Source organism: Lepus europaeus, chromosome 5 (assembly GCF_033115175.1).
Source record: "Lepus europaeus isolate LE1 chromosome 5, mLepTim1.pri, whole genome shotgun sequence".
In the NCBI taxonomy this organism is placed as follows: Eukaryota; Metazoa; Chordata; class Mammalia; order Lagomorpha; family Leporidae; genus Lepus; species Lepus europaeus.
The window spans coordinates 140,610,592-140,637,058 of NC_084831.1; the positions used below are offsets into that span (position 1 = coordinate 140,610,592).

The 26,467-nt window shown below is 47.1% G+C and overlaps 1 protein-coding gene and 1 pseudogene across 4 annotated transcripts in view; one reads left to right on the forward strand and one right to left on the reverse strand.

The window, feature by feature from the left end:
• Window positions 1–26,467, reverse strand: part of PRKAG2 (protein kinase AMP-activated non-catalytic subunit gamma 2) — a 318,315-nt gene that overhangs the window by 78,722 nt on the left and 213,126 nt on the right. The gene's annotated exons all lie outside the window — the stretch shown is intronic.
• On the forward strand, window positions 3,416–4,221 carry LOC133760418 (large ribosomal subunit protein uL18-like; annotated as a pseudogene).

Sequence of the window (26,467 nt, forward strand, 5' to 3'; positions counted from 1 at the left end):
GAGTCCCTGGGAAGGACCAGACACTGCCCGCCCCTCCCCCACTCCTTGGGCTCATGTTCACAAAGTGGGGGGGGAGACTATTTCATTGAGGAGATGGTGTCCCCTTATTGAATCCGTAAGAGAAGTCTCAAGGATGAAGGAGACACTGGACTTAGCAAGAAGTGGTCCCCTAAGCACGTTTACGCTCATTGGAATAGGAGAACTTGGGCTGTAAGAAATGAAAGTCCAAACCAGTGCTCTCGGGACTATAAACTATGACTCATTCGTAGACCATGAGAGCAATTTAACGAGCTAACTGCTATAAAATAATAATTTATTTATTTTAAACTAAAACAGAATGGGAATGGCACTTTGCACAGCAGGTTGTTAAGGGTGAAGCTTGTTTTTAAAAACTTGTCTTAAACAATTATATCTATCTATCTATCTATCTATATATATATATATATATATATATAGTGGGCCAAGTTTTTTTCCCTTTAATATCACAGACCAGATAATGAAGAATTAGAGTGTAAACCTTCAGACACCTCTTGGTTGAACAGTCTCATCATGTGTACAAGATATGAGATACAGAACGTGTTCAGTTTGTCACTAAAGCAATCAAGTGTCCTCTCTCTAGAAGGAAAAGTAGCCAATGTCTCTGAGGACTACTTTAGGTCTGAAGGGAAGAATGATTTAAACCCATTCTATTTTAAGTTGCAAGAAATACAGGGAAGAATGATCCTGTGCCGACTGCCCTGTCGTGCTGGCTGATGCTTTTTAAGAAGGAGGCACACAGACATTCATTCTACATTCCTGGGTGAAGTGTGCACGCACGCGCACATACACAGAGCAGGGGCAAAGAATGATGAGCACTTGGTCGTCTTTTTTCTTTCAAGTAGCGAATATTCAAGGAAGAATGGTAATGGGTTTATTACTTTTCTGCTGAGAAGTGGACAGTTAAGGAAGCGTTACCTGGGCAGGTGGTTTGTGTGCTAGGATTGGGAGCAGAGCGGGGGACGTGGGGATGGTCACAAATCGTATCCGACTCAGCAGTCGCTGTCACCGTGTGTTCCTCAACAGCTGTGGGTGACAGGGACGCCTTAGAGCAGAGGTGGCTGCCTGTGCACCGCACGAGTGGTTCTCGGTGTGGCCGCAGGCCTCCTGGGGGTCCCTGCACGGTGCGGACTCTTCAAAGTAACCATTGGCTTTGCTTTTTCTCTGCCAATGTCAACACGGGGGAAAACTCCAGCACCTTGCCTTGTGTCAAGGCAGTTTTTTGGGGAAAAAACCCTCTGTCACTTAATGTCATTGAGTGACACAATAAAATTTATCCATTTTTATTAAAACTTTATCCTTGAGGCTTTTTTTTTTTTATTTGACAGATAGACAGTGAGAGAGACAGAGACAGAGAGAAAGGTCTTCCTTCTGTTGGTGCACCCCTCAAATGGCCACTACGGCTGGAGCTAGGCTGATCGGAAGCCAGGAGCCAGGTGCTTCTTCCTGGTCTCCCATGCGGGTGCAGGGGCCAAGCACTTTGGCCATTCTCCACTGCCTTCCCAGACCACAGCAGAGAGCTGGACTGAAAGAGGGGCAACCGGGACTAGAACTGGCGCCCATATGGGATGCCGGCGCCACAGGCGAGGATTAACCAAGTGAGCCATGGCGCCGGCCCTGAGGCTATGTCTTTTTAATTTTCTGTGTCATGAAACAAGTACATAACACATTTCTGCCGCATACCAAACATGATGGTAACCCTGAAGAAAACACGCATGCAACTGAACTGCTTTTTAAATGAAATTTGGAAAAACTGGGATCATTTGGATTTGGGGTATTTCGTAGATGTTTTTTCCCAACATGAACAAACTGAATCCATCACCTCAAGGAAAACAACTGACATATCTGTTGTCTATGAAAAAATATGAGCTTTCAAGTAAAAATTAGAATTTTGGAAAACTTGTATCTAACATGATGAGCTTGACAATTTCTCAACAGTTAAAGACTTCTCCGGGGAGATCAGTGGTGTTATTAGTGAGTGTTCTGGGGTATTATGTAATAGATGTGTCAGTGTTTGGAAGCTCTGCATAAGGCCGTGATCCAAGATTTTCCCAATGTCCAATGCTTGGTATTACAAAATCAGGTCCATTCAAAGTGCAAGAGACACTGATGGAGTTCAACGTGGTAGACTGTATGAACCAGACCGTGAAAAGTTCATTGATGTGGTTTCATATTCTGCATTGCAGCTGGCCTTGGAAACTACCCTCTTGTCATCCAGGCCCATCCATGTTGTCACAGATGGCATTATGGTAAGTGAGACAAGCCAGGTACAAAAAGACAAACACTGCACAATCTCACTTACACACAGAACCATACAAAGTCAGACTCACAGAAGCCGCGTGGAATGGTGGTCACCAGAGGCTGGGGTGGGGACAAATGGAGAAAGGATGATGTTGATCCCAGGTGCAAAGTTAGACAGAAGGAGTACACTCTAGTGAGTGATCTAGTTATTACAGTTGATAATAACACATGCGTGTCCCAAACTTACAAAGAGTAGACTTTAAATATTCTCACTATGGGTCTCCCACATGGGTGCAGGGGCCCAAACACTTGGGCCATCTTCTGCTGCTATCCCCAGGCGCATTAGCAAGTAGATGGATTGGAAGTGAAGCAGCCGGGACTTGAACCAGCGCCCATATGGGAAGCTGGTGGGCGGAGGTTAACCTACTATGTCATAACGCCAGCCTCGGATATTATGTTAATTGGCTTGATTTAAACATTCCACAAGGGGCTCTTGCAATTAACATGTCAGTGAGACACCTGCATCCCAGTCCCCCACTGCAGTGCCTGGGTTTGAGTGCTGGCCCTGCCCTTGATTCCAACTCCCCGCTAAGGCTCACCCTGGGAAGCAGCAGGGGACAGCTCCACACTGGGGGCCTTGCCACACCCACATCAGAGCCCTGGGTTGAGTTCCGAGCTCCCAGTTTCACCTGCTGTTGTGGGCATTTGGAGTAGTGAGTCAGCAGATGCGGGCTCTCTTGCTTTCTCTCAACTTAAGAAAATAAAAAATAAACTTTCTCCAATACATTACATTTATCATAACATCACCCTGTACTCCATAAATATATGCAATCATTTGTTAATTAAAAGTTTTTTAAAAATCCTACCACTTGTCAAGATTATCCAGGAATACCTGAAAAGGTTAGTAGAAATACTCCTTCCTCTTCCAGTGATCTAGCTGTGTGGGGCTGGAGCTTCCTTGTGCACATAACCCCAAAAACACACTGAAAGAGTTTAAATGCAGAAGCAGACACAAGAATCTCACTATGTGCTTTTAACCCCGACATTAAGAAGATTTGCAACAGCTTTTCCCCCTGTAGCACTGCTGGGCTTGCAGGTCTGTGTCGAGCCGGTTTCTGCTCCATGGGACGGGGTTAAAGTTGTCAGGAACAAGGCCTGCGTTAAGAGATGCCAAGGGAAATTTAGAAGACCATGAGAGGGTAAAACTGGTTACTGTGCTTGGAAATGCTTGGTGATCCAGGATAAAAATAAGTACAACACACCCAAACCCAGGATGACAGTTTGTGTAACTAGCAGAGATGTCATTTGTCGGATTGCTGATGCCCACGTAGAAGGGGATATGATGGTCTGCACGGCGTATGCACACGCACGAGGAGGCCGGCCTGACAGGTGATGCTGCAGCAGCTGCAGGCTTTGCAGGTTTGGCGTGGACAAGATCTGCGAGGGCCAGGTGAAGGTGACTGGCGATGACTACAATGTGGAAAGCACTGATGGTCAGCCTGGTGCCTTCAGCTGCTGGCCTGGCCAGGTCTACTGCTGGTGTCTGGAGCTCTGAAGGGAGCTGTGGATGGAGGCTTGTCCACCCGTCACAGCACCAAACGACTCCCTGGTTCTGATTCTGAAAGCAAGGAGTTCCCTGCCGAAGCACGTCACGGGGCATAACGCTGCAGGTTACGTGTGTGAGCTCATGGACAGGATGAAGGTGCTTACGAGAAATGATTCTCAGTACATAAAGAACAAGGTGACCCCAACATGATGGAGGAGATGTATAAGAGAGCGCACATGGCTAGAGCAGAGAATCCGGCATATGAGGAGAAGCGCGAGAGAGAAGGCAAAAAGAAGAAGCGGGACCGTCCCAAACTGTCCCTTGTGCAGACGAGAGATCCGGTAGCCCCAAAGAAAGCGAGCTGCTTCAGAGCTCGGGAGCAGGCTGCTGGGAGCTAAACCAGACAATTTTCTATGAAAATTGTTTGATAAAGACAATGAACTTACTGCCAAGCCAAAAAAAAACAAACAAAAAAAAAAACACACCATATTTGCAGTAATGTAAAACAATGCTACTCTTCTCTATTTTTTTGGAAAAAGTTATTTTTATAAGATATATTTATGACAACACAGATGTAATGAGTTTATTTGTAATCTTTTAAGATAAATTAATAAATACTTTACAATGTTTCAGCTTTAACTTCCAATACAGTAAATATTAAAAGATGGGACTCATACCAATAAAAGCCCTTTGGGTCTCAATAACCATGAATATAACTGGATTCTGAGACCAGCCAGTTTGAGAACAGCTGAACTGCATAGTAACAGAACCTAAGGCTCAGAAATATTACATTCAGTAATGAAAGCTAAAGGAAATATCCCTTTATCCCTTTTCTCTAGATTTTATGCCCTTAGATATTAGCTGCTTGCATTTTATTGAAAAACTCATGTTTTAAAAATGATTTTTAAAAATTTATTTTCATCTATCCAAAAAGCAAAGTATGAGAGAGACAGATGTATCTTTCATCTGCTGGTTCACTCCCCCAAATGCCTGCAACAGCTATGGCTGGGCCAGGCAAGGCCAAAGCCAGGAGCCAGGAAATCCATCCCATGTGGGTGGCAGGGACCCAGGACTTGAGCAATCATCCTCTGCCTCCCAAGGAAGAGGAAGCTGGACCAGAAGCGGAGATTCTGGGCCCTCCAATAGGGATGCAGCAGCCCAACCTCCTGCGCTACAACACCCATCCCCTAAAACTCTTTTTTATAATTAAAAAAGAAAACCATAATCAATATCTACATTTATATGAACTTTTGTAAACCAAGAAGTCCTATTCCCTTTATTTCAGTCAAAACATAAGTAGTTTTGCAAGGTGAAAAAATTACTAGGGAAATTTGTTTGTTAAAAAAATGACATTGTGGCCGGCGCCGTGGCTCAACAGGCTAATCCTCCGCCTTGCGGCGCCGGCACCCCAGGTTCTAGTCCCGGTCAGGGTGCCGGATTCTGTCCCGGTTGCCCCTCTTCCAGGCCAGCTCTCTGCTGTGGCCCAGGAGTGCAGTGGAGGATGGCCCAAGTGCTTGGGCCCTGCACCCGCATTGGAGACCAGGAGAAGCGCTGGCCGCAGCGGCCATTGAAGGGTGAACCAACAGCAAAAAGGAAGACCTTTCTCCCTGTCTCTCTCTCTCACTATCCACTCTGCCTGTCAAAAAAACAAATGACATTAATTTTTGTCTAAATGGGGCCAGCGTTGTTGTGTAGTAGGTAAAGCTGCTGCCTGCGATGCTGGCATCCCATATGGGTGCCATTTTGTATCCGGGCTGTACACTTCCTATCCAGCCCTCTGCTCATGGCCTGGGAAAAGCAACAGAAGATGGTTCACGTCCTTGGGTCCTGCACCCATGTTGGACATCTGGAAGAAGCTCCGGCTCCTGGCTTTGCCCTGGTCCAGCTCCAGCTGCTTTAGCCATTCGGAGAGTGAGCCAGCAGATGGAAGTGAAGATCTCTCTCCCTGTCTCTCCCTCCCTGTTTGTAACTCTGACTTTCAGATAACTAAATACATCTTAAACAAACCAAAAAAACCCTTTTCCCCTTATGCTTCTCAACACATACATTTCAAAGTGCAAGGCATTTTAGGCAATTCTAGCGTTGACTCATACAGCTCGAATCAATTCGGAAACAGGATAGAAGTCGTTCTTACAAAGGGAGTTCTGGATAAAGAACAGAACATGCATAATTGAGTTGCTCCCACCCACCTACAAGACAGCCCTGCACAACCTCAGGCTCCCAGGATCCCGGGCACGGTTAGGAAGACGCAGAAGGCCCAACAGGAGCGGCTAGGAAATTCTTTCCTTCATCTCACAGACTTGGCACACTTCCCACGACAGGCTGTCACTTTGATCCTGTCATGCGTTTAATGACAGCAACTTGTCACCTGTCTATTTCTAAAAAGAAGTGAAACCCTATTTACATGGGTAAATGCCCTCATACATGATATAACTGTTCCTGTTTAAAAAATTATCATTCTTATTTTAGGTCTTTTAAACTATGGTGTTTTCAAATCGAGAGTTTCTTGGCATTTTATGTAGACTCTAGAGTTCTCCTCATCTGTTTGTGGACAAACAAACCAATCATTTTGACATGGTCACACAAGGTCCATCAGCTGATAAAAGATACCTCAATCAGAGGCAGTGCCCCTCCCCTACATAACTGTGTCTTCAAAGAACTAAGTTCTTAGGGCTGGTGTTGTGGCATATCAGGTTAAGTTGCCACCTGCAATGCTAGCATCCCATATGGACAACAGCAGTTCAAGTCCTGGCTGCTCCACTTTTTTTTTTTTTTTTAAGATTTATTTATTTGAAAGGTAGAGTTACAGAGAGGCAGAGGCAGAGAGAGACAAAGAGAGGTCTTCCATCCACTGATTCACTGCCCAGATGGCTGTTAACAGCTGGTGTGGCACCGATTCAAAGCCAGGAGCCAGGAGCTTCTTCTGGGTCTCCCACACAAGTACAGGGGCCCAAGCACTTGGACCATCTTCTACTGCTTTCCCAGGCCATAGCAGAGAGCTGGATTAGAAGTGGAGCAGCCAGAACTCAAACCAGTGCCCATATGGGATGCCGGCACTGCAGGCAATGGCTTTACCCGCTATGCTACAGAGCTGACCTGCTCCCGTTTCTGGTTCAACTCCCTGCTAACGCACTGGGGAAAGTGACAGCAGATGGCCCAAGTACTTGGGACCCTGCACCCATATCAGAGACTTGGATGAAGCTCCTGGCTAAGGCCTGGCCCAGTCCCAACCATTGCAGCCATTTGGGGAGTGAACCAGCAGGTGGAAGATCTCTCCCTCTCTATGTAACTCTGCCATTCAAATAAATAAAATAATTTTTTTAAAGAAGAAACACATCTTCAAGATGTTAAATGGGGAAGATGATCACAAGGCTTATAACAAGACTGTCCCTTAGCCCTCTGTGCCTTGCGTGCTGCAGCCTTCTCCTCCAATAGATGCAATCACTCATCACGATTAGCTCTTCCCTTCTTTTCACGCATACCGCTAACCAACATGCTTATCTGTTAGTTCTCAACTCAGTCCCTTCTATCGCCTCCCTCTGCAGAAGGCCAAGCTCATCACTCTCGAATGTACCCTGCCCCCACCCTTGCTCCCACTGTCTGTGTTTAGAGTTATGCTTCCTTTTGGTTGGGTCAATACCCTAGGTTTAGCATTATTATTACTGCCTGAGTCAGAAACCATATAACATTGGACTACAAATAACTTTCCACCTCGGTGCCTTCTGGGAGCTTCACTTTCTTTTTCTTTTTATTAATTTATTTATTTGAAAGGCAGAGTTAAAGAAAGGCAGAGGCAGGGAGAGAGAAAGAAAAAGGTCTTCCATGTGCTGGTTCACTCCCCAATTGGCCGCAACAGCTAGAGTTGGGCCAATCTGAAGCCAGGAGCCAGGTGCTTCTTCCTGGTCTCCCATGTGGGTGCAGGGGCCCAAGGATGTGGGCCATCTTCCACTGCTCTCCCAGGCTATAACAGAGAGCTGGATTGGAAGTGGGGCAGATGGGACTCGAACTGGCACCTATATGGGAAGCCAGCATCACAGGCGGCAGCTTTACCTGCTACTCCACAGCATCGGCCCCAAGGAGCTTCATTTTCTACGTGACTATCATGGAAGCACCCCCAAACTCTGCCGGGGCTGGCTGGCTCCTCTCAGTACTGTCAGACACATCCGGCAGCACGTGCCTTTGTCCTTCTGGTGACATCAGGGTCTCCAGGCTGCAGCGGCTCCAGCCCCTTTACCTGGTGGTCACACTGCTGCTTCTCTGCCTATCCGTCTGCCACGGCCCTCCGCACCTCTCCCAACTTCTGGATCTTACTCTCCATGTTTATCGTGGGGGACAGAACGCTCCAGGAAAGGTATTTCGGAGACCTTGCATGTCTGAGCACGGCTTTCAATTGTATGCCGTGCCAAATTATCAATTTGGAAATCACCTCCCTTCCGTTTTGAAAGCGTGGCCCCCCTGCCTTCCAGCGTCTGCCTTCCGACCCCTAATCCACAGTCAGCTTTTTGTCCCATCTCCCCGCTGGGAGCTTTTGGGAGTCATATTCTTTGGATCCCTGCCGTCTGAAATTCCATAATGCTGTGTCTTGGTGTGGGTCTTTCTCCTTTTCCGTTTCCGTACTTTGTTGTGTTTCCATTTGTGCTGGGCCTTAGTGGGAGATGATCTTGTTCTCCTTGGATTCTCCTGGTTCGCCTCCTTGTTCTTCCTCTCTGGATACTGGTATTTAGAGGTTGCATTTCCTGGACTGATCCTTTCTTTTTCTTTCTTTCTAATCAGTTTTTATCCTTGCCTCTTGGTTTTACTTTCTGAGCAACTACTCAGCTTCATGTTCCAATGTACCTTAAGTATTAACATATGTGTGCACCTGTTTTCATACCTTTTTAATTAAAATTAACTTATGTTCAGTTTTCTGAGAGAGAGAGAGAGAGAGTCTGGACTTTCCATCAGCTGGGTTGGGTCACGTTGAAGCCAGGAATAAGAACTTAACCTGGCTCTCTCCCATGGGTGGCAGGGATCCAAGTCCTTGGGCTGCCTCCTGCTGACCCCAGTGTCAGCTGGAACTGGCAGCAGAGCTGGGACTCCCGGGCACTCTTATATGGGATGACAGTGACCTCAAGTGTCTTAACCACTGCGTCAAACATCCATATCTGTTTTCATATTTTTAATTGGAGCCAAGTGGAGGGCACAGGGGTTGGAGGGGGGCACTCACTAGTCTAGGGTCTGGGGTCTCTGCATCAACTTTCAGACAAATTCAGCCCTCTGCCTTCAGCGTGGCTGGCACCTCCAGACCCCCTTTCAGTGGGGACTGAGTTTTCCGAGAGTAGTAACAATCAAATAGACGCAGTCATCAAAGGAAGCCCTTAATTGCTGCAGTGTGGTCTTCATGAGGGTGCAGGAAAACCAGCAAAGGGAAGATGATGGGGCCAGAGGCCTCGGGTGTGGCTGCAAACGCCACCCCGGAAGCTGCTGGAACCAAGGGGCTCCTGATCCAAGGCCTCCGCCAACACTTTCTGTTGCTTGGGGTCAAGCCCTGTGCCTTAGTCTTAGTCATTGGTTCTGCTTTGTAACTCGCTTAAAAAGCAAGAGTACAACTTGAAAACTGAATTTTGGTGCCAGCGCTGTGGCATAGTGGGTAAAGCCGCCACCTGTAGTGCTGACATCCCATATGGACTCTGATTCGAGTCCCAGCTTCTCCACTTCTGATCCAGCTCTCTGCTATGGCCTGAGAAAGCAGTAGAAGATGGCCCAAGTGCTTGGGCCCCTACAACTGCATGGAAAGACCCGGAGGAAGCTCCTGGCGCCTGGCTTCAGATCGGCACAGCTCCCGCCATTGTGGCCAACTGGGGAGTGAACAAGCAGGTGGAAGACCTTTCTCTCTCTTTGCCTCTCCTTCTCTCTCTGTGTAACTCTGACTTTCAAATAAATACATAAATCTTAAAAAAAAAAAAAAAAGAAAATTGAGTTTGTCTAGCATTGTTCTGGACTGGTACTATATAGTATTATATAGTATTTACAGTTCGGAGAGTTTTTTTCTTAAACAATTACCAAACAATTACAACATTCCCCCCCCCCCCCCCTTTTAAGATTTATTTATTTGAAAGGCAGAGTGACAGAAAAGGAGAAAGACAGACAGACAGACAGACAGAGGTCTTCCATTCACTGGTTCACTCCCCAGATGTCCACGACAGCCAGGGCTGGGCCAGGCTGAAACAAGAGTCTGGACTCCATCTGGGTCTTCCACATGGGTGCAGGAGGCCAAGCACTAGGACCATCTTCTGCTGCTTTCCAGGGTGCATTAGCAGGGAGCTGGATCAGAAGTGGAGTACCTAGGACTCGAACTTGCACTCTGATATGGGATGGCGGCATTGTAGGCCGTGGCCTAACCTGCTGCACCATAATGCCAGCCCCATAACATTTTCTTGAAAAGCTTCACTATCCCCAGCCACTCAGGACCTATTCCCTAAAAAATCATCTGCTTTTCAAAGAACGATGGTGCTGGTGCAGGTGTTTCAACAACAGGTGCTGACCGAAGGCCCAGGAGAGGCCAGAACAGAGATGACACAAACATCACTCAAACAGATGAAATGGGGCAGGTGTGTCCCACTGGAGCTTTGAAAAACAGAACAAGCATTTAGAGTTAAAGGAAAGGAACTCACTTTGGGTATCTGTCGTGTGAAGGAACATACTTTTGTGCCTTATCATTTTTTTATCATTCTTTTGTCCTACTCAGTCTGACAGGGGAGAGAGTGCCAGAGATAGTATTTGAGACAAAATAAAGGGGGAAAATAAAGGGTCAAAGAAGTTCAGTTCACTTTTAAAAAAAGAGATTTATTTATTTACGTGAAAGAGTCAGAGAGAGAGAGAGAGAGAGAGAGAGAGAGAGAGATCTTCCATTTACTGGTTCACTCCACAAATGAACACAATGGCCAGGGCTGGGCCAGGTTGAAGCCAGGAGCCAAGAGCTTCTTCCAGGTCTCCCAGGTGGGTGCAGGGGCCCATGCACTTGGGCCATGTTCTACTCTTTCCCAGTTGCATTAGCAGAGAGCTGGATTAGTAGGAGAGCAACTTGAACTCGAACTGGTGCCTATATGGGAAGCCTTCATAAAGCAACTTGAACTCGAACTGGTGCCTATATGGGAAGTGTCGTGGGTGCAGCCCAACCTGCTATGGCATAATATCAGCCCTTGAGTTCACTTTTGAAAATGAAATATTCTCAGATTTAACCCTAGGAGAGTTGTACAAATTACAGGTATTACATCAGGGAATACATAATATTTAAGAATATTCAATATAAAACATAATAAAAATTATATTTTACTTTTTCTACTTATTTGTTGTTTCCTTGAACATTCTTCAGAAAAGAACAGCAATAGTTGGAAACTCTTAAAGGACCCCAAGTCAGAGAAGTTAGAGAGTGGCCAGTTCTGGCCAGCCTCACGGAGGATGCTGCAGGGCCTTGCTTCTCCCGTGTTCTTTGCAACAACCGGTCAGCTACTAGCTGATGCCCCTAGGAATCATCTCAGTCATTATTCACTCGCTGCGGCTCAGCCTGGCACCTGCCCGTAGGACTGCGGGTGTTCCAAGAGCTCTAGAGACAAGGCCGCTGCGGCTCTGCAGTTTGGCAGCCTCTCTTGGACTTGCTTTTCTCTCTGAGGCACAGATCAGCAAGGGTAGACTGCAGATTCTAACAGACCACGTTTGGGCTGAATCCTGGCTTGGGCAAAGGATTACACTCCACGACTGCCTGTGTCATTTGCCAGGCCCAGAGCAGAAATGAAAACGAGGGGCCCCTTGTTCAACAATTAAGAATTTCAAGATGTTCATAGCAGAATACCTAAACCGAGAGCAGAGCCGTTCTGTGTGCTAGGCCCTGTGTGTCTGCATGGCCCATGCATCCATGAAGCTGTGCATGTCTCCGTTTCACCAGCTGTAAAATGGGGATAACAGTGCCTACTTCACAGAATTGTAAAGAATATGAGAGTTAATCACAAGTAAAGCACTTACGACAGTGCCGACCCCTAGAAAGTGCTCGAGAAATTATGCGATCATCCACAGACCCTACATCTTAAGTCAGACCACTGCAAACATTCTATCCAAATCTGGTAAATGTCCATTGACTATTTTTTTTTAATATTATAATAGTCAAACAGACAAACCTAATTTTATAAATTTGATTAGAAATTAAATGGCCAATATGATGTACTCTTCCCCCCTCCCAAAGAAACCTTGTATTTAATGAGTACAAATTTCCTAAGTACAACTTTAGGAATACAGTGATTCTTCCCACCATATCCGCCGTCCCACCACCACTCCCACCCTACCTCCTCCTCTCTCTCCCATTCCCGTTCCCATTCTCCATTAAGATTCATTTTCAATTAACTTTATATCCAGAAGACCAACTCTATACTAGTTAACGATTTCAACAATTTGCACACACACGCACACACAAGAAAAAAAAACTGAGAACTAGTTTTACAGTTAACTCTCACAATACAACTCACTGAGGACAGAGGTCCTGCATGGGAAGTAAGTGCACAGTGACTGCTGTTGTTAATTTAAAAATTAACACTCTGATGTATGACGCCAGTGACCACCTGAGGCTCTTGACACAAGCTGCCTAGGCTATGGAAGCTTTCTGAGTCCACAAATTCCATCAGTATTTAGAAAAGGCCATAAGCAAAGTGGAGGTTCTCTCCTCACTTCAGAGAAAAGCACAAGATGATGTACTCTTTTACAGATATATTTATTTTTTATTTGAGAGACAGAGAAGCAGAGAGAGAGAGAGAGACAGACAGACAGACATCCTATGCACTGGTTCACTCCACAACTGCTTGTACCAGCTGGGCCTGGCCCAGGGCTGGAGCTGGGAGACAGAAACTCAACCGACATCTTCCATGTGGGTGATGGGAGACCAATCATCTGAGCCATCCCTGCTGCCTCTCAGTCTGCGAGGTCGAGAGCAGGAGGTAGGAATCAAACCCAAGCACTCTGATATGGAATGCCAGCATCTTCAACAGCATCTTCCTACCGGGCTAAATGCTTGCCCTGGTGAGGGAATTTTAAGATTTGGCATGCTTATCAGTAAATAAATTTTCTTAACTGCAAACTGAGTCTAATTTTGTTAAGCCAGAAATCTTGGTAGTTAATTGTTGTAGCTTAGTTTAAAAAATTACAAGTATGGCCGGCGCTGTGGCTCAATAGGTTAATCCTCCGCCTGCAGCGCTGGCACACTGGGTTCTAGTCCCGGTCGGGGCGCTGGTTCTGTCCCAGTTGCCCCTCTTCCAGGCCAGTTCTCTGCTGTGGCCTGGGAGTGCAGTGGAGGATGGCCCAAGTCCTTGGGCCCTGCACCCCATGGGAGACCAGGAGGAAGCACCTGGCTCCTGGCTTCAGATCAGCGCGGTGCGCCGGTAGCAGCACGCAGGCCGCGGCGGCCATTGGAGGGTGAACCAACGGTAAAAGGAAGACCTTTCTCCCTGTCTCTCTCTCTCACTGTCCACTCTGCCTGTCAAAAATAAAAAATAAAATAAATTGTAAGTATAATCATTGTTTATCATAGTCATAGAGAAATGTAAGTGTGCCATCTGATGAATCAAGAAAAAATGGAAATAACTAAAAAACTAAAAAGGGTGACAATACAAGATATGCCTCCTGGTAATGAAGGAAATCACAGTTTATTTCAAATGCAAGTGTCTTAGGTTCAACAACAGGACGGGTCTTCTAATTGTTCAAGGAAAATACACGTGATGAAAAAACCATGCAAGGTTTCTTCAAAGATTTTTTTGCACTAAAATCAACTTATCTTTTAACCCCGTCTTTCACAAACTGTTAATTTTTTTATTTATTTGAGAAGCAGAGGAAGAGAGAGATAGAGAGAGAGAGCACCCCACCTGCTGGGTTCATTACCCAAATGTCAGGGAGCCAGGAACTCAATCCAGGTTTCCCATGTAGGATTCAGGAACCCACACAACTGAGCCCTCACCTGCTGCCTCCCAGGGTGTGCATGAGCAGGAAGCTGGAATCGGGAGCAGAGCTGGGGCTTGAACTCAAGCAATCTGTTATGGGACATACTCAAACCCAAGCTCTTGGATTTGGGATGTAGACAGCAGATATCACATTGACATCTTTTCAAAAATTTTTGTTTGAAAGGTAGGGGGAGGAGAAGAAACGAGGAAGAGATTGAGGGAGAGAGGGAGGGAAGGAGAGAGAGAGAGAGAGAGAGAGAGAGAGTCTTTCATCAGCTGGTTCACTCTCTAAATGTAACAGTCGGGCTCCATCAGGCCAAAGCCAGGAGCACAGAACTCCATTAGGGTCTTCCAGATGGGTGTCAGGGACCCAAACACCTGAGCCATTACTTGCTGCTTTTCAGGGTGTGGGAATGGAGTAGCTGGAACCTGAACCAGGCACTCTAAATGGGATATGGGGAATGGTTGCCCCATCTGTGAACTTTATGAAGTTCCCTCATGTATTTAGCTAAGTAAACATCTTTAAAGGGTTGGATCCATTCATTAGGACCTAGATAAAGTAATGCCAATATCTTGGTAGGCATATGAGAAAAGACTTCAATGAGTTCATGGAAAAATGAAATTAAACAAGTTTATTTTGGTGCAAAATAATGGTGAAATCCAGGCATAGTTGTTTTTTTTTTTCCTAATGCACGTTTCCCATGAATGTTTTGAAGATCTCTTGTAAATTAAGTCAAAATTTGTCTTTTGATATTGTTTCCTGATTGACGAGTGAAAGATGACTTGATTGTACTGGTTCAGTAGTTTGATTCAAGTAATATCAGGAAATTCCAAAGCTAAGCAGGGGCACTCATTCAGCTGTTACTGATTTTAATTAAGATCTCAAAGAATATGCTTAAAGTCACAAAACCTGCTACCAAAGTGCAGTAAAACGAAGAAAAACAAACAGTGCTAATGGGAATACGGTGAACGCATTCTGACCTTAAAGCTCAGGTCGTTCCTCACTCTGAATACCAGCTGTGCCACACACTAGCCAGACGCCTGGTCTGTAACCCAGTCTCTGAGCCTTGTGCTGGGGGTGCTGTGTGCCTGGAACGGTTCTCGGCTCGGGCTCAATGCCAATGAACGCTGCTCTTGGTTTGAGGGATGTCCTCTGGTCAAGTGAGAAGGACCTGCGTTTCAGAGGCAAGTCTCCATGCAGAGCGTCTGCTGTTGACCGGTCACACATCTCAAGCAGACTTTATTTTTCTAGGCCTGGCTTCTTGACCTCGCAGGGAAGGTATGAGAACGCATGGAAGCGGTGCAGGCCTGGTTCACGGAGGGCATCAACAAGGAAGTGTGACTCAGTGTCCCTAGTGTCGTAATCTAGAAACTACGCAGAAGACGCCAACCGCGCTGGGCTGCGAGGGCTGGGTGCCAAAGCACCTGCATTGGCTTTAAAAACCAAACATCGGCCGGCGCCGTGGCTCAACAGGCTAATCCTCCGCCTTGCGGCGCCGACACACCGGGTTCTAGTCCCGGTCGGGGCACCGATCCTGTCCCGGTTGCCCCTCTTCCAGGCCAGCTCTCTGCTGTGGCCAGGGAGTGCAGTGGAGGATGGCCCAAGTGTTTGGGCTCTGCACCCCATGGGAGACCAGGAGAAGCACCTGGCTCCTGCCATCGGAACAGCGCGGTGCGCCGGCCGCAGCGCACTACCGCGGCGGCCATTGGAGGGTGAACCAACGGCAAAAGGAAGACCTTTCTCTCTGTCTCTCTCTCTCTCACTGTCCACTCTGCCTGTCAAAAAAAAAAAAAAAAAAAAAAAAAAACCAAACATGCCAAAAGGCATTTGCTTTTGTTTATAAAGGAAGAAGAATAAACAACATTATACCCAAACAATGGTGGAAAAATTTCTCCCACAGATTCCAGAGTCCCTCTCAAGAATTGCTCAATGCATCGTCCACGTCTGCTGAAGATTATTTTAAGATTTAAGATGACATTTTCATACATTATTTGCTACCAAAATGTGCCTTATCGAACTCAATATCAGGCTGAGGACTGAAGCAGAAGCCGTACAAAATAGGATTATCTCTAAGACATTCATGAGGAACATGTTATAAGGTGATTACAAACTACTATCACTACCCATCTAGAACAGCATGTTACGAGCATTCCATCAAGTTATTGTATGCCAGCCCCGGGAACCAGGGGCCACTCTGTGTTACTGGACTCCTGCCCATTTGTAGTAAAGGAGTGAGCTGGCAGTGAGGCACAACATCTTGTCTTCACTGATTTTTCTACTGGTTCACTCTGCAAATAGCCACAAGAGCCAGGGGTGGCCTGGGCAAAGCCAGGGGCCAGGAAGTGCATCCTGGTCTCTCACTGGGTGGCAGAGGCCCACGTACCTGGAGCACCTTCCACTGCCTCCCCAGATGCCAGATGCATGAGCGGGAAGCTGAGTCTAAGCAGAGCTGCCGGGACTTGAACCAACACCCTGATACGGGATCCCAGCGTGGTGAGCAGTGGCTTAGCCCACTGCACCACAATAATGTCCCCCCCGTTCAGAATCGAATGCAACGAGACTGGAGGAGGAAGAAATGAGACCTGACTGATGGTTGTCATGCAATTTTTGGTGCCATATTCAGTGGCAAGAAGACCCAGTAGGGAAAGAATTTAGTGACTGCATAATCAACTATCATTGAAATTAACTTGTTACAGTGCTGTTCAAATGGAAATACAATTTGACCTTTTGCTATGTACACCACTCAACAATTTGTAAATACAACAGGGTCTTCTGACATTTGGTTGAGGTGGTTTATTGGAAAAGCAGTCTCTATTATTTTGTTCTGTGGAGACCTTTTGTTGCTTGGTTTTTTTTCCAGGCAATATATTCCTGTTTTGCTGTTTCTGCCTTCTCTGAGAAATTAAAAATTGCTTTGTTCAGGGGAGTCCATGGCTTGTGCACCTCTTCCATTTGAGTCTGGCCAACAAGCTGTAGGCTGGCTTTGCTCTGAGTTCCCTGAGACCTTTAAATTTGCTTTTGCCACCCTAGCGATACCTTAACCAGGGGTTCCAGCATGGTTACTGAGCAGATGCACGGGAAACTGATGCATAGCTTAAATGCAGCCTACAATTCATGCCTGGGGGAAATAGAATTATTCTTTGATTGCCATTTGTAAGACTGCAAAAGTGGACAGACAGAGTGAAAACACAACCCTGTCAACAGACGTGTGCCCTGGGGACAGAAAGGATCACACAGATTCTTGAGCCACTAAGACCAAGCCTCTAAGCTGAACACAACGGTCTTGCTTATTTCAGCCTGAGTTGCTCTATTCAGCCTCTGGGGGCTGAATGAATTGTCTATATTTTCAACAGCTGTGTTTGAACACATCCGACATAGCTATTGGAAAAGGATTTCTATAATTCACTCCTATATGATGGAAATGGATAACCATGCTGATACTACACTCCAATTCTACATCGTTACATACGGGTAGGGCTGTGGCTTGGATGTGGTTTGTGCCTGCCCAAACTCGGGCTGTGGAGTTTAATCCCATTGAAAGGTAATAAGAGGGCAGAAGCTGAGTCTGTTTAGAGGCGGGGCCTTTTGCAGGTGATAAGGATAAGATCAGATCATCCGGGTGGAGCCCCCATGGCGGACTATTGATAGCTGAAGAAGGAGAGGGAGAGACCCGAGGAGACAGGAGGCGAGGAGACGCCACCGGTGCCCTCCAGCTCTTTCCGTGGGAGCCTGCAGAGCCTTGAGGTCCTGCCAGCAGGAAGGCCATCACCAGACTCAGCCCCTCAACCTTGGACCTCCAGAGCCCCCAGCCAAAATAAACATCTTTCAGGTTTTATTAGTGACAGAAAACAGAATAACACAGGAACAAATGCATAAACTGCTATTCCCAGATCCCCAAGCCAATCTTGAATTGCTAGACACAATAATAACAGTGGAAGGCCAGGTACTGGCCCAGGCATATGAACAGATCTTCAGAAGGAATAACATTTCCTCAGTCTCCTCTCTCCCGACTTCTCAAACTGACAGCTGAGTCTTGCGCAGGCAAGTGGCTCAAAAACTTTCAAGGCCTCCAAGGTACCAAATTATTGTATATTCAGTTTCTTAAAATAATCTGGTTACTGTTGAATACATCTATTGAAACTACCCTATTTTTGTCCATCTGTCCACATGAACTTTATGTGATAGATTTTTGGATTTACTGTGTTAGACTTCATAGTTTCCTTATATTATATTTGGAGAATATAAAGTCATAGTCAAGAGGTAGGTGTTTAGAGGTTAAGACACCTGCACCTTGGGGCTGGCGCTGTGGCACAGGTTAATCCTCCACCTGCAGCACTGGCATCCCATATGGGCACCGGTTGGAGTCCTGTCTGGCTTCTCTTCCGATCCAGCTCTCTGCTATGCCCTGGGAAAGCAGTAAAAGATGGCTCAAGTCCCTGGGCCCCTGCACCCATGCAGGAGACCTGGAAGAAACTCCTGGTTTTGGATCAAGCATTTGGGGAGTGAATCAGCAGATGGAAGACTTCTCTCTCTCTCTCTCTGTAAGCCTGCCTCTCAAAAAAAAAAAAAAAAAAAAAAAAAAAAAAAAAAAAAAGACACCTATGCCTCACATTGGAATGCCTGAGTTTGGTTCCTGACCCTGGCTCCTGGGTCTAGCTTCCTGCTAATGCAGACCTTAGGAGGCACTGATGGTGGCAGCTTAGGTAGCTGAGTTCCTGCCACCCACATGGAAGACCTGTACCGAGTTCCTGGGTCCTGGCTCTGACCCTGACCCAGCCTTGACCACGAAGGGAATCTGCGGGAGTGACCACTAGATGAGAGGCTGTGTCTCTCTCTGTCTCTCTTTCTGCCTTTCAAACCAAAAAGAAAAGAAAAGGAGACCTAAAGAAGACCAAGACTTGATTAAAATAATAACTGAAAAGCTAAGTTGCTCACCAGTCTCTCCCAGGGCCTCCATGTATTTCTGTATGTATGGACGGGGCAAAAGCACTACACTAAAATTTAACTGCTTGTCTTGAAGTGTGAGGATTGCAGGGCATTTACATCTTTTTCTGTATGTTATTCTCTTTATACACAGAAGCATGTCATTAAAGTTTTTAAAAACTGTGGAACAATACACACAGCATAAAATCATCTTAACAATTCGCGAGAGCACATTCAGTAGCCCTAAGTAGGTTCCCATCATGTAACCAACCCTGAACTTCTTCATTTTACAGGAAGGCTATTTTTGAAAGCAAGAACCAAATACTTTTCCAGATGTCTCCAATTTCAAAAAATAAATGCAAACACAGTAAATGGAGTGGCTTAATCAGGCTAAACCATGATAACTGAATAGCCTTCCCAATTTGTGAATGAGCTACAGCAAGCAATGAGCTTTCACTGTGCTTTTGATACCCTGTGAAGAGAGGGAATGATGGCAGAGGTGTGGAAATCACAGTAGAACTTCCTCTGCGGGTTCCTCTGAGAGCCTGTTCTTGAACCGCCTGCTTCAATAAGATCTACCTGTTCTGTCATCACACGCAGGATGAGCAGCTGTCACTCTTAGCTGGAACTCAAAAATCCAGTGCTCTGGGGTCCCGCACTCAGCCTTAGAGAGTGTGGTATAAATAAATAAAACACAACCCCTGGAAACAGGTTTACTCAGCCTCAGGAGAGGAGCTGGACAGTCACTCATTAACAGGGTATGCACTCCATTCTCAGATGGCAAAGGAACCTTGTTCTAAAGTTCTCCACCATCCCAACAACTAATTCCTATTGAGTCATTAAGGAACACTGTTAATACTGGTGTTAGGGTTCGTGTCACCACTGTACCAGCGACATCTCACTAGCTCAAGTTAATGCTTTTCTAAGTGCTGTGGGTTAGGGGACAACCCTGGTTCTGAGCTAAGGAATTCTCATCTAAATGCAAATCAAGACAAGCCCATCTAGGATGCAGGAGCAAGTGCAGTCATTTTTCCACCAACGCACGAAAACCGGTATTGAAGTCTCCCTTCTTAGAACGATGCCATGTTTGCTTTCTTCCCTGCACCAGCAGCGAGATAGGCAGCAGGGGTTCAGAGTCTCGATTTTTTTATTTTGACCTAATGTATTAAATAAGATGGACAAAGAGAATCATCTTTCTAACCTCTACTTCTCCACTCCAGACTTACACAGCCAGGTCCCTGACACCTCTATTTGAACTCCTCCAGCCTCACGTCTGTTAGCAGAGGAATCCTTCTGCCAGATACTTGCCTCTCCTCTGAAAGCCATGTTAGGGAGGCGGTGACAAGTTTATCATGCCACCTCCTTCAAATCTGCATCCTGAGGCCGGCGCTGTGGCACAGTGGGTAAAGCCGCCACCTGCAGTGCTGGCATCCCATACGGGTACTGGTTCAAGTCCTGGCTGCTCCACTTGTAATCCAACTCTCTGCTATGGCCTGGGAAAGCAGTAGAAGATGGCCCAAGACCCTGGGCCCCTGCACCCATGTGGGAAGACCCGGAGGAAACTCCTGGATCCTGGCTTTGGATCTGCGCAGCTCCAGCCGTTGTGGCCAACTGGGGAGTGAACCAGCAGGTGGAAGACCTGCCTCTCTTTCTCTCTGTGTGTAATTCTCACTTTCAAATAAATAAATAAATAAATAAATAAATCTTTTTAAAAAATGTGCATCCTTACTCAAGGAGGTTAAGGCAAAGAGAGAACAAGGGCCTGTGCTATTCCCAGCCTCCTCAAGCCAATCCAAAAGCAGGCTAATTTTATAACACTCTGAGAGTGAGCAGAATCATCTCCAGGTCCTGCCTCTCTGGCGCTCCTATCTGCTAACTTTAGGGCCAGTGTGGCCCCTGGACCGCCCTGGGCCACGACTCCTGGCTGAACCCAGGGCACTCTCCATTGGAACCTGCTCTGCGTCTTCAGTGGAGCAGAGCTCTGCTGTTTCTCTCCTTTCTGGAGACGAGTTTCATTCCACCCCTTTGTATGGCAAGTTCCTACAATTAATTGGATATTAATAATAAAGGGATGCTCTGGCATGAATTAGTCAGGGATTGTTTTTTTTTTTCTTTCGACAAAAAGGGCAGGTAAAAATATCTTAAGCTTTGCAGGCCTTATATTCTTATTCTTTTTTTTTTTTAAAAAAAGAATTATTTATTTATTTGAAAGGCAGAGTTACAGAAAGGCAGAGGCAGAGAGAGAGAGAGAGAGAGAGAGAGAGAGAAGTCTTCCATCCGCTGGTCTACTCCCTACATGGCCGCAATGGCCAGAACTTTGCTGCTTCGAAGCCAGGAGCCAGGAGCTTCCTCCGGGTCTCCCACGCAGGTGCAGGGATCTGAGGACCTAGGCCATCCTCCACTGCCTTCCCAGGCCACAGCAGAGAGCTGGATCAGAAGTAGAGCAGCCAGGACTCGAACCTGCACTCACATGGGATGCTGGCACTACAGGTGGTGGCCTCACCCATTATGCCACAGCACTGGCCCCAGCCTTATATTCTTGTTGCAGTTATTCTGCTATTGGAGCCAGAAAGGCAGCCATAGATGCTATCCACATGAGGGAGTGTGGCACTGTGCCAATAAAACTCCAGCTACAAAATCAGGTGAGGAGCCAGATTTGTGCCATGAGATGTGGTGTGCCCAACTTGAATTAGGCCCATGAGCAAATACGCTGAGTCAGTGTGTGATGGATCAGCTGAGAATCTTGGGCTTCTCTAGTAGTATTAAAAGACAAGCCAAGTGGCTGGCACCGAGGCTCACTAGGTTAATCCTCCGCCTGTAGCGCCGTCATCCCATATGGGTGCTGGGTTCTAGTCCTGGTTGCTCCTCTTCCAGTCCAGCTCTCTGCTGTGGCCCGGGAGGGCAGTGGAGGATGGCTCAAGTGCTTGGGCCCCTATACACACATGGGAGGCCAGGAGGAGGTACCTGGCTCCTGGCTTCAGATCGGCATAGTTCCAGCCATGGCGGCCATTTGGGGGGTGAACCAACAGAAGGAAGACCTTTCTCTCTGTCTCTCTCTCACTGTCTAACCCTGCCTGTCAAAAAAAAAAAAAAAAAAAAAGACATGCCAAGAACATGGGTTCTGGAGCTCAGCTGCCTGGGTCCAAATCCTGGCTTTCGTGTTTGCTAGATACTGAGCTTGAGTGAGTATCTCATCTGGTCTTTATAATCCTGTAGGCTAAATACTGCATTCCCTTTTAAAATTGGCAGGGGTAGTGTGGGGTCAAATCTATCAGCACACTAACATGCTCAGGTTGCTCTCATCTTTTCGAAGAAACGTCCTTCCTGGTCCCACCCCCTTTCCGCTGCAGCCTCTCTCACATCTCCTCTTCACACCAAACTTTGTGATAAAGCTGCCACATTCCCCATCCACACTCTGTCACCTCACACTCACAGAGCAGCCCTCTGTAGTCTGGCTTCTACCCATAGCTTATGGAAATTGGTGACAGCTTCATCGGGACGATTTCCTGAACGAGAAACACGTGGCTCAGGTGTGCTGCGTACCTCGGGGATGTCCTTGGCGCTGCCGGCCCAAGTTAGGGAAAAAATACCTGTGATGCATTCTGCCTCCCAATAGAAGTGCTAGCTATAGACTCTCCGTGCTGCGAACTGCAGTGAACATCCCAACTCTATATGACATCAGCAGTTAAAAAAAAATTAAGTATTCGAAAGGCAGAATTAGAGAGACAGACAGACAGAAACAGAGATCTTTCATCCAAATGGCTTCCAACAGCCAGGACTGGGCCAGGCTGAAGCCAGGAGCCAGGAGTCAGGAGCTTTATCCAGATCTCCTGCATGGGTGGCAGGGACCCAAGCACATGGGCCATCCTTCACTGCTCTCCCAGGTGCATTCGCTGGGGGTTGGATTGGAAGTGGAGCAGCTGGGACATGAATGAGTGCCCATATGGGATACTGGCACTGCAGGCGGTGGCTTAACCTGCTAAAGCACAACACCAGCCCCGACATCAATATTTTAACCATTTTCTCTTCCACGTGAAGTCAGGGTTGCACCTCTAAGGGTGAAAAAACTCAAGATGAATCCTGGCCATTGTCTTGAATAAGGGATGTAGATTAAACCATGAGAAGGGTTGTGTCTACCAACCAAGACAGCAAACAAATACGCTCTTGGAAACTTACATTTTCCACAGTGCACTGATATCTCCAGGATCCAAACAATGCCATGTGCACGGTCATGTGACCTTGGATCTTTAGAGGCAAAGCCCCACTCTGAGAGTTTTGTTATCGGAGGGTGAAGAGGGCAGAATGCTCCCCTCAACTGCTGTGTCTGGGGTTCTGCTCCTAGAGGATTTCCTGTGTGTGTGTGTGTGTGTGTGTGGGCAGGAAGGGCAGGAATTATCTCACCTGTCTCAGAGTACTCAGTGCCTAGGGGAGTGACAGGCACATAGCAGGGTCTTAGGAAACAACACCTGAACACATGAGTGCCTAGGGGAGTGACAGAGGCAGGGCAGGATCCATAAGAAAAAGATGCAATGTTCAGTTCAGTTCAGTTACCCTGGGGGATTGAATAGAGAAGAATCTCGAAGACCCCAGCACTGCCCAGATAAACAGGCCAAGCCTTCAGCTATGTGTTAGGGCCCTGCCTTTTTCCTGCTCACGGAGTCACGATTCTAACTGCAGGAACACAGGAAGAATGCCAATTATACTAGTTTTTTTTTTTTTTTTTTTTTTGACAGCTAGAATAGATACTCTCTGCCTGTCTCTTTCAGCACACAGGCAACACTTGTCTCAGCTCCAGCTCTCCTGATAACCAATCCATCACGATTCAGTTCTCTCTGTAGCTCCTGCTCCTTGACCCAATGTGAATATTTTTCCAAACTATTTTTAAATATCTAATCTGTTGTGAGTAATAGATGATGGAAGTGTTAGCTTGCCATTTCTGGGCAGACAGCATCAGCATCAAGACTTTATTAGGATATAACTTGATATTTACAATGGTAGGGAAGAATACAAAAAACAAGTAGTGTTTTACATTAAAATCTTTAAGTGGTCCTTGATGCCAAGTGATTTGAAATCATCAGAGATTTTAAAGTGCTTTTCTATCATTAAAAAAAGATAATTATTGCAAATAACAACTTTGAAAAACTAGTCAGTGATTTCATCCCAAATATTTATACTAGGAAAACTAGGGGTCTGGGATTGAGTCAGTCTGTTTTGTAGAAGAACTCAACGTTCCTGAGTTGATTGTCTATGACTCAATTCACTGAGTCACGCCAACTCCCCACACACAACGGAACAAGTGCTAGTTATCTGTTGATACGTGAGAAATCACCGCACACTGCAGTAGCTTAGGTCAACAATACTTTTTCATCCGTTACGAACTGAATTCTGTCCCCTCCCACCGTATATTGAGGCTCGCATCCCCAGCGTGACTGTATTTGGCGGTAGGGTCCTGAAAGAGGTAACTGGGGTTAAATGAGATCACAGAGTAGGCCAAAGTCCAAAAGGACCGGCATCCTTATGAAATGGGAAGGGAAAGAGACACCAGGGATGTGGACGCAAAGGACAGCAGGGACATAGCACCAGCTCTGTAAGCCCAGGAGGACGCAAAGGACAGCAGGGACATAGCACCAGCTCTGTAAGCCCAGGAGGGGGCCTCAGGAGAAGCCGGATCTGCCAACACCGTGGGCTTGGACCTCCAGCTCCCAGAACTGGGAGTTGTCCCTTGGTGCTGTGTGGGCCACCCGTTCTGTGCTATTGTTAGGGTGGCCCTAGCACACTAATGCTCCTTGTGGGTCAGTTCAGCAGGGTGGTCCTAATGCAGGGTTCCCTGTCAGGTATGAACAGGGCTTCCTGGGGCTGGATCACCCACTCCCATGGGGGCATCCTCCCATGGCAGGCAAGTTGGTGACCGTTGTTGGCCAGGGGCCCAAGTTCTTCTTCCCTTGGGAAATTACTATTGGAAAATATTTAATTTTTGAAGATGCTTATTTCATTCATTTTCATCTACTTGAAAGGCAGAGCACAGGGGCCGGGGTGGGGGGGAAGAGAGGGAGGGAGAGAGGGAGAGAGAGAGAGATTGATTGATTGCTTCCATCTGTTGATTCACTTGCCAAATGCCCACAACAGCCAGGGCTGAGCCAGGTCGAAGCCAGGAGCCTGAGTCTCCTACATGAGTGGCAGGCACTCAAGGACTTGGGCCATCATCCTCAGCTTCCCAGGTGCATTAGCACGGAGCTGGATCAGAAGTGTGGAGCAGCCAGGACACAAAATGGCACTGACAGAGTGAGAGTCTGAATCAGTGGCTTACCCTGCTGTGCCATGGTGCCCACCCCTGGAAAAACACTTTCCCTTCAGCCCTACTCATCCATCCTTTACTCTCTCCTTCAGTTTAGCTACATGTTAAATATATCACAAGAAGAAGTAGGACACCCTTATTCTCACCTGCCAGGAACTTGGTATAAATTTGAAAATGAAGCAGTGAGCAATTTCACGCACGAGAGCTTGTGACACCGCCCAGATCCCCTCTCAGGGATGGAAGGCACTTGCCCCAGGTGCTGGGCATTCTGCCGACTGCCAGCTCCCACCAGGCAGCCGGGATGCGACTGGCTGAGGAGCATGGCTTTGCCCACAGTCAGCCCTGTTTCCCGGCAGCCGTCACCTATTAGCTGATGATCAGGAGGGAACCCAGCCCTTGCAACACCCCTGTTTCAGCTCCCGTGGGGGCTGGCTGAGGCCTTGGTTGGGGCTGGATCGGGTCACAAACAAAACCTCTGCCTGATCTCACGTCCCTTCCTTCTCGCACGGGTGTCGATCCTAAGAGTGCATCCCAACAAACTTCCTGCGCACTAGGCCCTTAGAGTCTGTTTCTCAGGGAATGTGAACTCTTGCAGGCTACTCTACAGAAAGATTGCTCTCACCCATTTAATTAGACTCCTTCAACAGACAAACAAGCCTCTATTCTGTGCTCCACTGTAGAGCCACCGACTGAAATCAAGTGATGAGGAATGCCTAGTGTGCCACCTCCTGCTGGATCCACTCCCTCTGTAATGTGACTGTCACAACGGCCTCATCCTGTCAGCCGCAGCAAGTCCTAAGGCCAATCCAGACCCAGGGGAGAGGAGACAGAGTCCACCCAGACAGGACTTGCGGCTCGCCAGTTCTGAGGCTAGGCCTCAAGGCACTTTGTATCTGCTTCCACCTCAAACCCTGTCATTGCTGTGGGAACAAGTCAGGGCTGGCCTGCTGGGGCCAGAGACCAGGGAGCAGGGACAAACCATTCTGGCCAAGGCCACCCTTGTACAGCTAAGCCCCCAAGGGACCTGGCATGCGTGACTAAGCACAGCCAACACCAGGAGAATGCCCATCCCAAACTGCTAACCCACAGCACTGGGCTAATAAAGAGTTGTTGTTTTACATTTCGGGAAGTCGTGCTACGCAGCAATTGGAAAAACGGATATGGTACTCAATCCTCCTGTTGGATGTGGGAGTCAGACGGGAGAAGAGGATGCAGGCTCCGGGGTTAGGAGATGCCCTGTGTTCTTTCTCACTGGCTCTGCCGCACCCAGCCGCTGAGCGGCTGCTGTTAATGGCTCATCTGGGGCATGTCATAATAACGTGAGAGTACAAAAGGTCAGCTCCTGTGCCTCCAGGGCAAATGACACTCAGGAGCTCTCCTGTCCTCAGACGGAGTCTGCTCCTCGGAGAGCACCTCCTGGCCTTTCCGGGTTCCTGCTGAGGGTACCCCCCTACAAACAAACTTGT